At 31.9% G+C, this 17228-nt stretch overlaps 1 protein-coding gene across 1 annotated transcript in view; it reads left to right on the top strand.

Annotated features, from left to right (window-relative positions):
• Positions 1 to 17228, top strand: part of LOC108907343 — a 138704-nt gene that overhangs the window by 37412 nt on the left and 84064 nt on the right. The window lies entirely within an intron of this gene.

The raw sequence follows: 17228 nt of genomic DNA, 5'->3' as shown, positions 1-17228 counted from the left end.
CATTTAAAATAATTCAATTAATTTTAAATCGAATTCTTTCAAATTGACAAAATAGGGATTTTCGGTGTCGCTGAACAAGAATATGATGTCGGAAAATGAAAATTCAAAGTGGCCGACTATTTTAAACAATTTATTTAACAATTTTCGATTTTAAATCAAACTCGCTCATATTTGTAATATAGAGGTTGGAAAAATGAAAATTATAAATGGCTAAAGAGGTTTTACTGAAAATATGTTTTATTTTTTAAAAAACAAATTTATTACAAAATAATGAATTTTTAAATCGCATCGAGTTCTTGCTGTTCATCAAAAATAACTGGGCAATTAAGGCTTTAAGCCAATAAAATTGAAAAAAAAACACTGATTTTAAATACAAAATTACAAAATCAAAATCAACGTCCCCTATTATTTATTTATTCATTAATTATTTAAAAAATATATATAGGTATAAATATTAAACTCATACATTTACAGGTTTAGCATTAAAGAAAACGAATATAAATACCTTAAATGCAAAATGAAGATTATTTGTAATATTAAGTAATAATATAAGTATTACATTAAAGAATTACAAGTGTACGAGAGTATAACCTCAAAATGGACAAAATATGTGAATAATACACTTTTTAACACACTGATAACTGCAGCTTACTTGAAAACATAAAAATCATATTCTTATACCATTTATAATAATAATTATTTAATTCTTATAAACGAAAAACGCATTTAAAATAAATATAATAATAAGTCAAGGTCACTGTTGGATTGCTCACTCAAAACCCAGCAACTTTTGTCCTAATCATTTTTTTGTTTGAGCAATATTTTCTGATAGGGGGGGGGTCCAAACTTTTTGAACACCCTGTATATATATTAGACTCATATATGTGTCTATATCAATAAGAGAACTTGTATTCACAATTTCAGACACAAAATATACGTTTTAAAAATGAATATTAAATTAATTCATCAAAAAACGTTATTTTTTTGCTGGTATAATAATTTTCCACTTATTACTATAAATTGAAAAAAATATTTTCGCTGGATTTACTTTTTTAAGGTCTTAACTTCATTCTTTAATGGTTTATTAAATAAAAAAAAATTTTTTTGTACATTATTAAACTTTATTTAACAATAAATTTTACGGATTTTTCATGAAATATTTTTATTTTTTGTTTTTTCAACTATTATTTAAATTTTTGAAGTAAAATAAAATGCACCATCTTAAAGTAGAGATTTAAGATATTTTTCATATCGCTCACTGTTTCAATCGTCATTTGACGAGTAATCTGTGAAAGTTACAGATATTTATTTTAAAAATTAAAAGAATGACAGCTATTTTATTATTATTGTACAAAATTATAGAATGACGTAACTTTGTACGTGTGTGCTATATATAAATTTTTTTTTCTCAAGTTTAAAGACATAAAATTTTGATAGCCGGATGACTCTTCTTTCATTTAAATTTTTGTGAGGTCGATTTGATCAATTAGATCAAAAGTTATAACAAACTTAATGTAGCGCGCTCGGGACCGCGCGCTCTTCGAGAGCTATACTTGGGGGCCGCCCGTCTCATTTTTCGTACGTTAGAAAAAAAATTCTACAGCCTTCAATTCACATTTTAGAAAAAAAATTAATAACATTTTTTATGTAAAATTTCCTGTTCTTTCGAATGGCGCATTTATTTATTTTTTAATTATATTTTTTTTATATATTTTGCAAAAACTGTAATTTTGCAACTAATTTGTTAAATAAATAATTTAGCGTACACTCTACAGTTGGTAACTTTTTATATGTTGTCTCTGACAACTTTACAAAGCGAAAAATAAAAAGTTCTCTCTTCCAGAAATTTTCCCGAAGTCAAAATCTATCTTGACTCCACTATACGTCTTTGCTTTGGAAGTACGTCTATGGAACGTCTTTAATATTAAAATGGATATTCTCTAAAGACGTTTGCGGAAAGGTAAAAGACACAGAAGTGTTTCGGAACCTAAAAGACATTCCGAAGTTAGTTGAACATGTAAAAAAACGCCTGGCGATAAAATTTAATAACTTTCATAGGCGTCCCTAAAAAAGTTTTCTGCTAAAGGTAAAAAATTATAGAAAATTATAGAATGACGTCCATGTCTACTATCTCGAGTATTCCCAATATTTTAAAATTAAATAATATTACTTACCTATTTTCATGTGGTAGCACACTAAGCCAGTCATACCAGCAACCTTATTCATTGATTTTAGAAAGTAACTCCCCCATACATATTAAATTCCAGTCAAATTCTTGACACGCGGGATTTTTCATCCGCCCTTCCATTCACCTGAAGCAGGCGCTGTTCATAAAAGTCCGTATTTACGTTTATGTATGGGAAAACTCATAATCCTAGCGGTGTATCACCCCGATATAGCGGCCTGTCAATTTCTGTCAAATATGAAACCGGTTACGGCGAAACCCCTAATCCGCACCCTGTTAATGTCAGCGCAGATATCCGTCGATATATTTCGCAGGAAAAAATATTTCGGCTCACCGCAAGATTTTGCCGTACAGGTAATTTATTTAGTTTGCGCAATAAAAATCGCAATGTTATAAAGAACAGTCCTAACGCTGATCGTTCCCGATTGAACTTTGAGGCTGCCTGGTCGAGCGTAACAAAGGCCAGTCATATCTGGCTTTCGATTTGTCAGAGATAAGTAATGGAAAAATAATGGCTACCAACTTATGTGTAACTGACAAGCGTATAAGAAGTTTTTATACGAGCGATGGCTGATATTCCACTCGTATATTGATAACAGTCCGTTTCATTCGGGAAATTTTTGTTTTATTAGCTATCTATATTCCAATTTGAAATGATATATTATGTATGGGAAAAATGTAGAGCAGAATTTGAATACATCACCGGAGGGAAGAGATGAAAGCGTTTTTTTTTTTAACGGAAGTATACGTCTGTGTTCCCTGGCATTGGTCGGTTAATGAAAATCCTACCTGGAAATAAAATAGATGTTTGTCCATGATAAAATGTTAATAATTAACTCGGCAAATAAATTAAGGGAGAAAAAAAATTTGCAATTTTCTTTTAGTGATTTTTGAAAGGTAAGTTCGTGAATAATGGTCGTATCAGGTCGGTCATTTATCCTGATTCTTTCTTCAATTATTTTTTTTTATTTTCTGTACGATTTTTTCTCATTTTTCAATTTTTTAATTGTTAATTTTATGATTTAACACTAAAACTTTTTTCTATGCTATTCGATTGATTATTTAAAATAATGAAAAGTTGTTTTCGAAATTTTGTTTTACGACAAAGACAAGAAATCATGTTCGCTTTGTAAAACTGTTATAAGTTACTTTTATAAATTAAAAAATGTATCTATTTCTCTAAAAAGCTGGTTTATATTTTTTGGAGTAGGCTGAAACAAAATTATAAATTTCATTCATTTTTCTGCTTGTTATGATTTTTTAAATTTCATTCCTTAATCATGAAATCATCCCTTAACTTCTAGCCGCCCTAACTCTGTTAATTTTAATAGTACAAGAAAAAATCAATAGACCATTTTTATGTAGAATTTTATGCTCTGCAACTTTTTTTCTAGCTGTTTAGCAATAGCAAAAATGTTTGCTTTATTTTTCTTATCATTTCCCGTTAAATATTCATCGAATATCGAAAAAAAAGTGCCAAAATTTTGAAAAAAAAAAAATCTTGAAAAAAATTACATTTTTCAATATTTTACCTTTTTACAAATTTAAAAAAATGAATTACATTAATTTAAGTCGATACCCACAAGAGAATATTTTACATTTTTTACTAGCATCACTATACGATTTTTTATCCTTTTTTCGAAAGTTCAAGCCTTTAAAAAATAGATTTTCAAAACTACCTTTTTCCTTTTTTTCATTAAAAAAAATAATTTTATTAATATTTTTTTCGACATTTGATAAGTGTCCAATGTGAAATTGTGAAAAAAAGGTAAAACGCAAAAAAATTTTGAAAAATTTGATCCTTTTTTTCACAATAAAAATTTTTCTTTTTCGATATTTGACGAGTATGTAACGCGAAATTGTGAGAAAAATAACGCAAAAAATTGTTTACCTACTCCTTTAATTTTTTATGTAAGAACAAAATTAAATTTAAAAAAAGAAAAATTGGATTTTTTTAATTTTGAATTTTTTCGATATTAAATAGTATTTAACGCCAAATTGTGAAAAATATCTTAATCATTAAAAATCTTTAAAACTGACGATTCAGAAAAGAAAAACGGTTCTACCAATCGATTTCAAAATTTACAGACCTTAAGAGCATATGTTGAGCTAAAAAAACCTACAAACATCGGTACTTTTCGCAATATTTGCAAAGTAGTCTGATTTTCCAAAACAGCAAAAAAAGAAATTTTTTACACTTGTTCAAAATATAAAAAAAAATCTTCAAGATACCTAAAGGCCCTCGAAGAGAATTGATTTAGTTGTCTGCATTATTTCTTTTAATTGCGCCTAGAGTAGTGCTCAAAAAAATTATTCATTTTAAGATTTTAAAACTAGAATCTTCAAGCTTCAAAAACGACCATTTTTCAAGAAGTTCAAAAATCACTAAAAAAATTTTTCTATTCCCTTAATTTTTTTTCTGAGTGTAGCATTATAAATTAAACTTTTTGCGCGTGTTACACAACAATTTATCTACGAATTGGTTGTTTTTAGTATGTTGTCGTTTTTGTACATCCTAATATGCCTAATAGCGACAAAGTAACGATATATCTGGTACTTTTATTGCTACGAAGAAATTTACGCTACCAGAAAAACTAAAAAAGCATGAAGAAATGGCTTATAAGATGTATAAAAGTAATACCAACGAAACATGACAATACACAATAATTTATAGTGCTCGGGGCTAGGTCGGATGATCATTGCCGTCGCGTCGGCCTTTCGCTATAGCGCACCGTACGAAACCGGTAATAACGGCAGTTATTGGCTACGCGTTTGCTTCGTGTATATGTGTTTTAATGTTCTAATAATGTCGAAGGCGCCAAGGGGTAAAAAGCGACCGTTCGCTGATAAAGTACGCAAATTTATTTATTTTTATTTATTTCTTTACGACTAACACGCCTATGACTGGCCGACGAAAACCCCGAGCTTAAATAATTTGTACACAGTACCCAACCTAGACAAAAATTATGTTTCATCCATTTTACTCGGTAAAAAACGGGCCCTGTTTTCAAAACTTTATGTGTTGGGACTCCATTTTCGACCCTACGCTCGACTTAACGCGGGCAATCAGGGACTCTGCGCCCCGTTACGCATCTGTACCTCTTCTGTTATATGCATTAAGGCAATCTCTCCGAGGCCTATTCAATAAAAAAATCACAAAGCCTCCATTCTGACGTTTTGCGAGGTGGTTTTCATGCGGCATTATTAGGGCCACCCCAACTTCTCGTGATTTATTGTTATTTATAATATCTGCTGGGGCGTGGCCCTCCGGAATATTTTTCAACGACCCATTGTGGACATATCTGGATTTCGGAGGTAGTGAAAAATGTCACTCGTTAATTTCTTTGGGCGTCCTTGGGCCGCCCCAGGATGTGACCCGGCCACGCGACCTCAATTAGCGATACGAATTTTTAAAAATAAGTTTTCGGTATCTTGAACACGACAACTGAGTATAAAGGCACATATTTCACCTGGTTTATGGTAGGATTGTACAAGAAAATGTAAATCAGCACAACGAGGTGGCCACTGTCTTGTTACACACATAAACGACTTAAAATTTGTGTGGGGAAGGGGCGGCACGCTATCATTGGCCCCTCTGGAGCGGATCCCCGGCGAGCGAGTGTATTTGGTCGTGTTCTGTGAGCTCTGGTGTTCCATTTAACAATTTTCGCCTTGCAAATTTGAAATTTCCGGCAAGTTAATAGTGCCGCTTCGCGACGGCCTCTCCTCCGCTCTAAAATATATCCACCGAATTTAGATAACTTGTGTTCTCAAAAGCAGCCGGAGCCCGTAATGCATACATTATTTCAGAAGCCACTTATTTAAATTAGAATATCATAACAAAACCGTTTAGGAAATGTTATATCCAGGGGTTGGGGTCCTTCTGTTCGGCTCGCGTGGATGTATCAACGCGGGGGTTGGCTCGAGTGCCTTACAGGGTGGGTAAAAATTCGTAATCGAGTGTTATTTTTGCCAGCAGTTAGTATTTGATTACAATTGCGCGTAATGGTTATTGATTTGGATGTGTTGTTGATATACGGGGAATGTAGACAAAATGCTATAGGGGCAGAACGAATCGTTTTTGCACTTCGCCATGCAAGATTTGCTATACTTGTTCGTAGAACAACTGAGAAAGTCTAACATTTACTAAGATGTGTCTAGTGGGAGTACAACGTGTCATTCCCTCTCGACTACAGTAGTCCTCAATATGCTAGCACTCTTTTGTATGGTAAAGTAAGTATATTGTTCGACACGTGTAATGTAGGTTTAGTTTAGTATATTAATACAGTGTGTATATTTGGACACACAACTTTTTTTTTCATTCTTTTTTTCGCGGGCCACTCTGTTTTGCTTGCGGTGTATTTGTGGCCCTCCCTACAGGTTTATTGACTGATTTAGAAGTCTATATTCAGATAAAAAACAGCAGGAAATATTCCGAAATGAATTGCTATGAGGGGATGAGAATGTGATGTGTTATTGAGAATTTCAAATTACAAGATCGATACTTTCTCTGCCTCTTTTTGACGTAAATATCCGTTTCTGGATCTTGCCTTGCTTTCTCCATGTGTGTTCCGTATGTTAAAAATCGGAAAATATCTCCCTAACGATGAAATATCCATACAATATTGCCTACATAACTGTGAAAGTATTTTTTCGGAAACTTGTCATCAAAAATCGACATTTTCGTTAAATTTCAGTTGACATAGAACATAAAACAAATGTAAAATGATTTCTCGTTTTTTTGAAAAAGTAAATATGAACTGGTCAAAAAGGACAAGATTTTTGATTTATGATTAAGGGTTATTGTCCACACCATTTTCAAACACTTCAATGAGAATCGTGAATCGTTCTCAGTTCATCTTTAAACAAACTGTTCATGGTCCAACTTTCTCCCTAATTCGGTCGTTATTTGCTCTGGAGGCCGGGAACGTGGGCAAATAGCATGTAAATTTCCAAATCTGTACCCTAGATTCGGAGAAAAGTTTATGTAATAGGGTGTGGTCAATATATTGTCTCGGAAGGGGATTACTCAAATGTAGTTTCCTCGTCGCTCCTGTAAGCCCTTTAGAGGGCAACTGTTTAGATAGGCCTGTCACAATATTTGGACGATTAAGTGCTCTACAAAAAAGCCACGCTTAATAGCTCGTTTCGTATCCGCCCGCAAATTATCGCGGTGTTGCTCTTTGATGACATGGGGCCAGATTTTTTGCCGGAGCTGTCGGGAATTTGTCTTTCGATACGAGTTGGCAACCAGATATGGGGTAAAACAATAATTAATTGGTCTTTAGTACTTGTAATGAGATAGTCAATATTTTGTCTAGGGTGCTATCTCGTGACATAGTCAAAAGAGGTTAAAATTTCATTAAAATTTCTAGAAGAAGATAAAAATAGAATGATGAATAATAATTGATGATGCAGCAACTCGACAGAAGCTTAAAAAATCTTTGATATACCTTAAAATACATCGAAAGCTTGAAATACTTCAAAACGCTTGTAAATAACTCGAACATCTACAAATTTCTGGTACCTCGTAAGGTCAAAATTCACGGGAGTTAAGTCAATGACCCCGAGTACTAAAGATCAATGACCCAGTAGCTCAACATCACTTACTTTGTTCCTCTGTGTTAAATCATTGGCATAAAACGAATGACTACGTTTTGGTGTTAGAGATAGATCATTAATAAATAAAATAAAAGGAAGTGGCCCAAAGTTGGATCCGTGAGGAACACCAGACGTAGCCCATGAATGTATTAGACTGATAATTCTCGATAATTTCAACTGTTCGGCAAAATATGAAGTATCTAAACTGTTTTCTATGTCACTTAGTATATTATATTAAATCTGATATTTCGATATTCATTGTCCTTAGTGGATAATAGTGTCCAACGAGAAAGAAACTTTAGCGATTTGCCAACTTTTCGGCGCGTCCCGGGGGAAGCGTAAAAATCAGAAGTGGGATTCCACGTTTCGCGGGCCGGTTCGGTCCTGTCTCCAGTGGCGTCCCGCACGAGAGGAATTCTTATTAACCCCGCTCGAGCAAGGGAGGTCCGTAATTGTAGGTTTCGGTCGGGCGGGGACGCGTAAACGGAAGTGTCAATATGGGTTTAATTACGCAAACTTCGACAACGCCGTCGCCGCCACCGCCGCCGCCCGCCCCCTAATAGTTTTAATTAATTTAAGCTTTACACGCCGCGTTTAGTTAAAATTCTTCCCGGCAACCCTAGTGCCACATTAATTAACCGAGATCTCTTTTTGCGACGGGCCGTAATTGTTTTTTTAATTTGAAATTTGCTCGGCTGGACCGGAGGAATGATTTTTGTGGCGGGCCGTTGCCTGCTCGGTGTTCGTGCGGAAATTTAAAGATATTTTATACAATTCCGGTAATGTACAGGGTGATTTCACTTTAGATACATAAACTGCAGGTATAGTTTAGTTGCCAAAAAATAAGTAAAGGTTCCTTTATAAACTTTTTCCTAGCAGTCCAGTTACTCAGGGTTTTTACCTCCGAATTCTTTATAACTGAACCGATTGACGTAAAATTTTGACTGAATGTGGGGAATGCCTCAAGGAACAAAACTTATATGGTGCCGAAGTGTGCTTTTGCCCTGGGGGTGGTTCCCACCCCTTCTTGGGGGCGGAAATTTTTACGCCAAAAATAACCACAGGAATCGATAGAGGAGTCAATTTTAAGTAACAAATGTTATATAAAGTTTTTTGAATAATCCAATAATTTCCAAGTAATTCGTCATTGAAAATGTTGATTTTTTACTGAAAAGGTGCTTGTTTTCGGACAGTTTTTTGCAAATAACTCTGAAACCATTGGATTTAACGAAAAAGTTGTAATGAACAAAAAGAAAGGTAATAAAAAAACAAATCTAATGGCATTATTTTGTTTTTCTCTAATTGCAATATAAACCGAGTTATGGATTTTTAAACATTATTATATGTTAGCTAAAAACTAAATTGGAACCAGTTAACGTTAAATAACGCCAAAACAATAAATATTAGGAAAAAGACTATTTGCACCTTTTTTAAAGTACCTTAAAAAACCTTTAAATTGAGCTGTTTTAAAAGTCTTTAGAATTAAAATTAACGGAAATACGATCGAAATAACATGATCTCAGTCTCATTTGTTTTTAAGAAAAAAATAATAAACAAATCAGTGCCTTTGGCGACAGAATTAAAATTATATGCAATCCATTTACAGATTTCTTCATTTATGTTCTAAGAATGTTCTGGGTCTATGGCTTACTTACAAAGCATGATATAGAAAAAAAACTTAATTTTTGAAAATGTTAATTTTTCAAATTTCTGAAAAAAATTCGATTTTTACGCTGTAACTTAAAAATTAAAAGGTGTACGAAAAAATATAAGAGTAAAAAAATTTAGCTTTATTTTTGTTGAAGATTTTGCTTTATTTTTTATTCCTCTAAAATTAATATTAATCGAAATATCGCCAATTTAAGTTAGTTATCATATGAATGAGAGAATCACCATTTCGAGCCCTCTAGCCCTTTCAAACTTAAAAATGAAGGGCTTAAAAAGATCAAATCAACAGTTCACGTAGCCCTTACAATTCCCTGCAAAATGAGCCTTTGTGCGATTAAAAATCTTAAAAAGTAAGAAAGTTATCGTCAAAAAAATAAACACGTGTATAGGTGATAATTTTAGGAAAATTTAGGTCAAACAAGAATTTTGAAGCATTTAGATCTTTTTTGTATATATACGTATTTAGTATGTGAATATTCGAATAAACCAGTACTATACTATATTATAACTACTATATTATAATAAGGGAATAAATGTTTATTTAATAGAATGCACATTTAAAATGTTTCTACTCTTTCAATAATATTTTTTCACTTTATTTTCGAAAGAAGGGGTATTTTTCAAGGGTTGAAAAGTTGCAATCGATAAAAAAGAATTTTTAATCAAGAAATCAATTTTAATTTGATAAAAATGCATGATTAAAACGTTTCAAGTTGAAAAAAATTTGTTATATTATTTTCATCCAAAGGGGTGGTTTTTAAAGGTTTTTCCGGGTTGAAAATTTGGGATACATTAAGTTTCATCTTAGATAGCACATGAAATTACTCATACTGCACAAATAAAAATTGCTTAAATTTATATTTTTACTTTTATTTTCCCTTAAGAACAAAAAGCACACCTAGCGCATACATAAGTTTTGAAGGGGGGTAAGATGAGCCTAATTCTAAATTTTGAGAAAAATCGATGCAGTTATAAAAAATTCGGAGGTATTACTATATTTTCAGCTACAGTAACTGGGTTATAGGGGACATTGGCGTATTTTTTTCTTGGGAAAATGGGGTGGCACCTCCAGTAGCACGCTACTGGTTAAAGCTACAAAGCTAATGTTACATTCAATAAAAGGTTATAAAGATATGACACAAAATAATAACTTTTTTTTAACTTTTTGCATCTCGAATACAAAGCCCCGCAGGAAAAAAGTTTATAGAGCAAACTCTACTTATTTTTTGATTAGATGTGAGAGTAAAGTATTTAAAATATTAAAATTATGGAAAAATGATTCCCACAAAATAAACAAAAACATTTGAATCCCTGCAAATGTTTCAGGAAGCGAAGTTGTACTAAATTTGATTTAAATCGGACTATTTTCATCTAAGGAAGCTACTCTTAAATACTTTAAGAGTAGCACAAGTGTAAACGCTATACTCGCTATGATGTCGTGTTAATCAAACAATTGTTTTGTAATTCATTCCGCAAATGTGACGGAAAATTTCGGGGATTTTATTATTTTTTACTTAATTAATTATTTAGAGCTGAAGAGGCTGAGGGTTTTTAATCCACCCGAAATTAATCCGGGATGGTGTATTATCGGGTACACACTCAATATTCCGAAATTTGAAACAAACAAGGGTTTCCAAAATGGAACAAATTTTTGTTCACAACAAATATGTGGCTTAATAGCAACTGGAAATAGAGGAAGCTCAGGGTTTATTTCATTTCCATGTAAGTTCTTAATAATACTCCTGTATCATTCCATCAACCTTTAACATTTTTTTATGTTGATTCTCTTTCTAAATTTAATTTCCAGTAACCTTAATTATTGGATAAATATTTCAAGCAAAATTTCCATTCCTGACACTGTGTTCACATTAACGGTGGTGGAAGGATCAAGTACCTAGTCGTTGGAAAATAATTGAATGTTCGATAATTTCTTAATACAGTTAAAACAAAAGGTGATGATAATAATAACTAAACTTAAAGAATGAGGCAAACGCTTTCATACTACATACGTAACACAATCTATTCTCTATATGACCTCTTCTCATTTCAAGACACATATCCAATCTTCACCTGACTTCTTTGTGGGCTGCGTTAGAGGGGTGTTAGGTCTGGTGCCTTTCCGGACCACTGGATAGATGATTTATCCAAATTTATTTCCCGGTTAGCCTATCGTATGGAATTTCGTGGATTTTGTTCGAAATACTGTAACAGTCTAGCTGGATAAACATTGTTTCTTACCCTTCGGTCAATTATTTGATTTTTCTTTCCGAGCAGAAAATGCATCTTCATTTCGTCGCAAGGTCGCCTCCAATCTTGTAAAGCTTCTATGATCAGGAATGAGACGCTCTGGATACCACTCGATATAACTCTACAACTCTTCTTGAATTTTTTTGTGACTCGCCGTAAATTAGTAACATATCAACTTTTTCTGAATGAGAAAACATTTTGTAAGCGCAAAAGTTATACGTTCCATGTCTGTTTTGAGTAATGACAAGTTTTTGTGACATTTATGCACTTTAAACAACCAACATTGAATTATTTTCCAACGACTACTTGATCCACCGCCGATTTTAACAGGAAAAGCTAGGATATGTTTCTGGGTTTCTGGAAAAAATATAATTTATAACGTCATTAGTCGCTTTTGATTGAAAATGGAGCTTACCTCATCCCATTCAACACACGTGTCCCAAATTTTATTTAAATTTTTTCTACCCTCACAGTAGACCCATACTATCGAGTTTTGGACACCCTGTACTTTCTGTATTATCTATTTGTCAGAGGTGGCTTGGCAGGGGCGCGCGGAACGCACACAATAAGATATTAATAAAAGATCCCAGCGTAGATCGGTTTTATTCACCGTCTTCAGCCAGTTCATCTCTCAGCAAGACATCCGGATGTGTTCCAACACCCAAACATTGTACATAATCCGCCTCGATATTCATACACCGCACCGTCTTAGCAGCCGGCAAGAAACGTAATAAACACCCTTTATACCCCCTAGCTGCCGGGATTTTTGACAAAATCTCATTTGAATGCCTCCGATAATGACGCCATCGATGCGACATGTCACTAATGGAACCTGCAATTTCGTCTTTGTTAATTTCGTTGCGAATTTTCCTGTTCCTCGGCCATGTTATTTCATTGTGAGGTTATTACATGGTTGGCGTATCAAAAGGAACGCCGATTAAGTAAGGTTTTTATTTTTCCGGGTGACTTCTTGCGGGACAAATATTGTATCAATTTTAGGGGCTTTTTAAGTTAGATGGGGGATTCGTTTTGTAAATTTTGGTCGGGCCGGGACATGTAAGGAAGTGGCGCGGGGTGCTTTTGTGCTGTTCATTACCGTTTGTCCTTTGTCTTTGAGGGGAGGAATGTTGTTATGCCGGTAAAGTAGAAAAGATCAAAGCAAAAATGCTGACATAAATCATGTAAACATAAGTGAGATTTGTTTCAGTTTTATCAAACCGTTTTTGTTAATTAAGTTCTTTTTTTCTTTTGGTGCGGTGTATCCAATTGATTTACCGCTGAAGTCGTCTTTAGAAGGGCTATCTCTTTACTTTTTTTTGATATCTTGCTTCGTTTTCGAGCAAAAAATTAATAGCCTAAGTGTGTGATTTGAATAAGTACTTGAACTGTGTAGTTGCCAATTCCCGCTTGTCAAAATGAATTACACAAATAGTGAAATGTGCGATATGCATTTTCTTTATGGCCTTGCCAACGGTAATGCGTTAGCCGCCAGGCGCCTCTATGAGCAGAAATACCCTTATCGTATAATTCCTCATTGTACTATCTTCACCCGTCTTCATCAACGTCTTAGTGAAACTGGAAGTTTTCGGAAACTTACCGTAGGAAACGGGCGACCCCGCACAGCAATAACCCTACAATTGGAGGAAGATGTACTTTGTATTTTTTCATTTGGGCCCACCTCAAACATTTGGTTTATACGACTCCAGTGCAAACCATAGACGAATTAGGAAACCGCATTCTCGCATCCTATGAAACAATTAGACACACAGCCGGACTATTTGAACGGGTTCGCCAATCAATGTGTCGTAGGATAGTGCCTGTATTAAAGTTGAAGGTGCACATTTTCATTTCTTCAAAAACCTTGTATTTTCTCTAAATTTCAACACCCTGTATCTCCGAAACGAAGCATTTTCGAACATAGGTTTATAGGAACTTTCTTTCTTATTTTTGGTCAAGAAATCTCCCCATTAATTTTTTCGCAATATTAATGGGACACCCTGTACTATAAAATATAGAACATCCTATTAAAAAAACTGTCGGTAATGTTATAGGCCTGTCAAACATGGCTCAAAAAAAGTGACAATTTCTATTTACTAATTGACCTGTTTCAACGATTTTTTTAAATTTTAACTAGAAAAAAAAGGTATGAATTTTGTTAATGGAAATTTAACTTTGCAAAATGTTGCGGGGTAAGACAAATCCTCTTTTCGAACTCTTTTGAAACAAAATCAAACAATTGTTTGTATTCCGTAATTTTTTTCCCGTAAGACGGGAATTGTTTCAGGCTTAGAAATCGGGCGTGTGTTTGCCAAAAATTCTCCCGTGTGACTTTTAAACTTGCCAAAACTCGGTAATATCTTAAGACCGTTTTGACGCAGGTCTCGCAAACAATGAACTGTATAAATTGTAAGCGGATTATATTTGAAGCGGAACTAAACTGGTCGGGATTTATCAAACTAAAACAACCGGCTCGCTTGCCGTTCGAATCGGTTAATTATAAGTTACTTTGTTCTGTGGCGCACGGAGGGGTTTTATTTTACAGGTAGCATCCCACAGAAACGTCACGAAAGAAAATAATAATGTAGGATCGCTGTAATAGTCCGAGCATTATAGAGAAGTGCTTGCAAAAATTATTGGCTGGAAAAAAATATGACCGTACAGGAAATTTAATTCTAAGTTGAGTTTTTTTCTTTAAGCTAGATCCAAATTGGCAAACATGGCAAAAACAATTTCCAAAGTTGCAAGAAACTTTTTTTTAAATAATCAAAGAACTATAGCTCCGATGGGAAAATGCTAAATGAGAAAGTTGTAGGTTTTAAGGAGATCTATCGATCGATTTTTTATAAGTATCGATTGCCTTGTTACTTTTCGAGATATATCAAAAAACCGGCTATTTACTGTCCGCGGCAAGCCAAAAAAGTACTTTTCTGGGAAATTAAAAATATTAATTATTTTCCCAGAAAAACCGAGCAAAAGTGTTAAATACTCATCAAATACTTTCGATATTTGATGAGTATTTAACACGAAATCGTGAGAAAAATAACGTAAAAAAATTTGTGTTTTTCTGCTCATTTTTTGCTCGGTTCTTCTCGGAAAATAATTAATGTTTTAATTTTTCAAAAAAATCTACTTTGAAAAAAAAATCTAATTTTTCAAAATAATTTGTCGAGAATTTTTTTTTTTAATTTTAAAAATATGTTGAAAATTTGGATATTTTTAAAATTTTGATATTTTTTAGATATTGGATGAATATTTAACACGAAAAAAATTTAATATTTCAAAATATTTTGAGAAATTTTCTTTTTTTGAATTTTAAAAATAAGTTGAAAATTTTGATTTTTAAAATTTTGATTTTTTTTTAGATATTGGATGTTTTAACACGAAATTGTGAGAAAAATTACTCAAAAAATTTGGAAATTTTTCTGCTCCTTTTCTTGCTCCGTTTTTTTCGGAAAATAATTCATATTTTTTAATTTTTCAAAAAAGTACTTTTTTGGCTTGCCGCGGGCTATACTTACAATAAATAACCGATTTTGAAACAAAATCTACTTTGAAAAAAAATTTAATTTTTCAAAATATTTTGATATATTTTTAATTTTAAAAATAAGTTAAAATTTTTGATTTTTTTTAAAATTTTGATTTTTTTTTAGATATTGGATGAGCATTTAACACGAAAAAAATTTTATATTTCATAATATGGATTTTGTTGGGAAATTTTATTTTTTTGAATTTTAAAAATAAGTTGAAAATTTTGATTCTTTTTAAAATTTTGATTTTTTTTTTAGATATTGGATGAGTATTTAACACGAAATTGTGAGAAAAATAACGTAAAAAATTTTGGAAGTTTTTCTGCTCATTTTTTTGCTGTTCTCGGAAAATAATTAATAATTTTTAATTTTTCAAAAAAGTACTTTTTTGGTTTGCCGTGGGCTATACTTACAATAAATAACCGATTTTGAAAAAAATCTACTTTGAAAAAATCTAATTTTGCATAATTTGTCGAGAATTTTTTTTAATTTTAGTTGAAAATTTTGATTTTTCTAAGAAATATTGAATTTTTTTATATATATTGGATGAGTATTTAACATGAAAAAAAAATTTCAAAATATTTTGAGAATTTTTTTTTTTTAATTTTAAAAATAAGTTGAAAATTTTAAATTTTTTTTTAGATATTGGATGAGTATTTAACACGAAATTGTGAGAAAAATAACGCAAAAAATTTTGAAGGTTTTCTGCTCCTTTTCTTGCTCCGTTTTTCTCGGAAAATAAGTAATATTTTTAAATTTTTCAAAAATGTACTTTTTTGGCTTGCCGCAGGCTATAACAATGAAAAACCGATTTTGAAAAAAATCTACTTTGAAAAAAAATCTAATTTTTCAACATATTGTCGAGAATTTTTTTTTAATTTTAAAAATAAGTTGAAAATTTTGATTTTTTTAAAGAAATTTTTAATTTTTTTTGATATTGGATGGGTATTTAACGAAAAAAAAATTCAAAATATTTTGTTGAGAAATTTTGTTTTTTGAATTTTAAAAATAAGTTGAAAATTTTGATTCTTTTTAAAATTATGAATTTTTTTTTAGATATTAGATGAGTATTTAACACGAATTTGTGAGAAAAATAACTCATACAAATTTGGAAATTTTTCTGCTCCTTGCTCCGTTTTTCTCGGAAAATAATTAATATTTTTTAATTTTTCAAAAAAGTACTTTTTTACTTACAGTAAATAACCGATTTTGAAAAAAATCAACCGACAAAAAACTAAAATTTTCAAAATATTTTGTCGAGAAATTTTTTTTTAATTTTAATAATAAATGTAAAATTTAGATTTTTTGAAAAATTTTGAATTTTTTTTCGATATTGGATGAGTATTTAACACGAAATTGTAAGAAAAATAATGCAAAAAAAAATGTTAATTTTTCTGCTTCTTTTCTTTTGCTGGGTTTTTCTTGGAATCAATATTTTTTATTTTTTCAAAAAAGTACTTTTTTGGCTTACAGTAGATAACCGATTTTGAAAAAGATCAACCGACAAAAAAATAAAATTTTCAAAATATTTTGTCGAAAATTTTTTTTTTTTAATTTTAAAAATAAATGTAAAATTTTGATTTTTAAAAAATTTTGAAATTTTTTTTCGATATTGAATGAGTATTTAACACGAAATTGTAAGAAAAATAACGCATACAAATTTGTAAATTTTTCTGCTTCTTTTTCTTTTGCTGCGTTTTTCTTGGAATTAATATTGGATAGAGTTTAAAGAAAAAAAAACTCAATTTAAAACTTCACAGAATGCTTGGGCTATAAAGATTTTGAAGCGTCTCAGCAGAACAATACCATAATGCAGGTACAGCGGTTTTTAAAACAAAACGGAAAGCAGTTTCTCAATTTTCCGACCCCGGCTATCGGTTTTATTAATTTCCTGACCTGTTAAATCCCCCCGACCCCGACGTAGATCGTACAACGGTATTCATCACCACCTCACCCTGTCATTCGGTGATTTCCAGGCACAAAAACCGGGACCCTTTCCT

The sequence above is a fragment of the Anoplophora glabripennis genome, unplaced genomic scaffold, assembly GCF_000390285.2.
Source record: "Anoplophora glabripennis isolate ALB-LARVAE unplaced genomic scaffold, Agla_2.0 scaffold1, whole genome shotgun sequence".
NCBI lineage: Eukaryota > Metazoa > Arthropoda > Insecta > Coleoptera > Cerambycidae > Anoplophora > Anoplophora glabripennis.
Note: the sequence above shows the minus strand (reverse complement) of the source record. Positions and strands in the feature narration are given on the sequence as shown.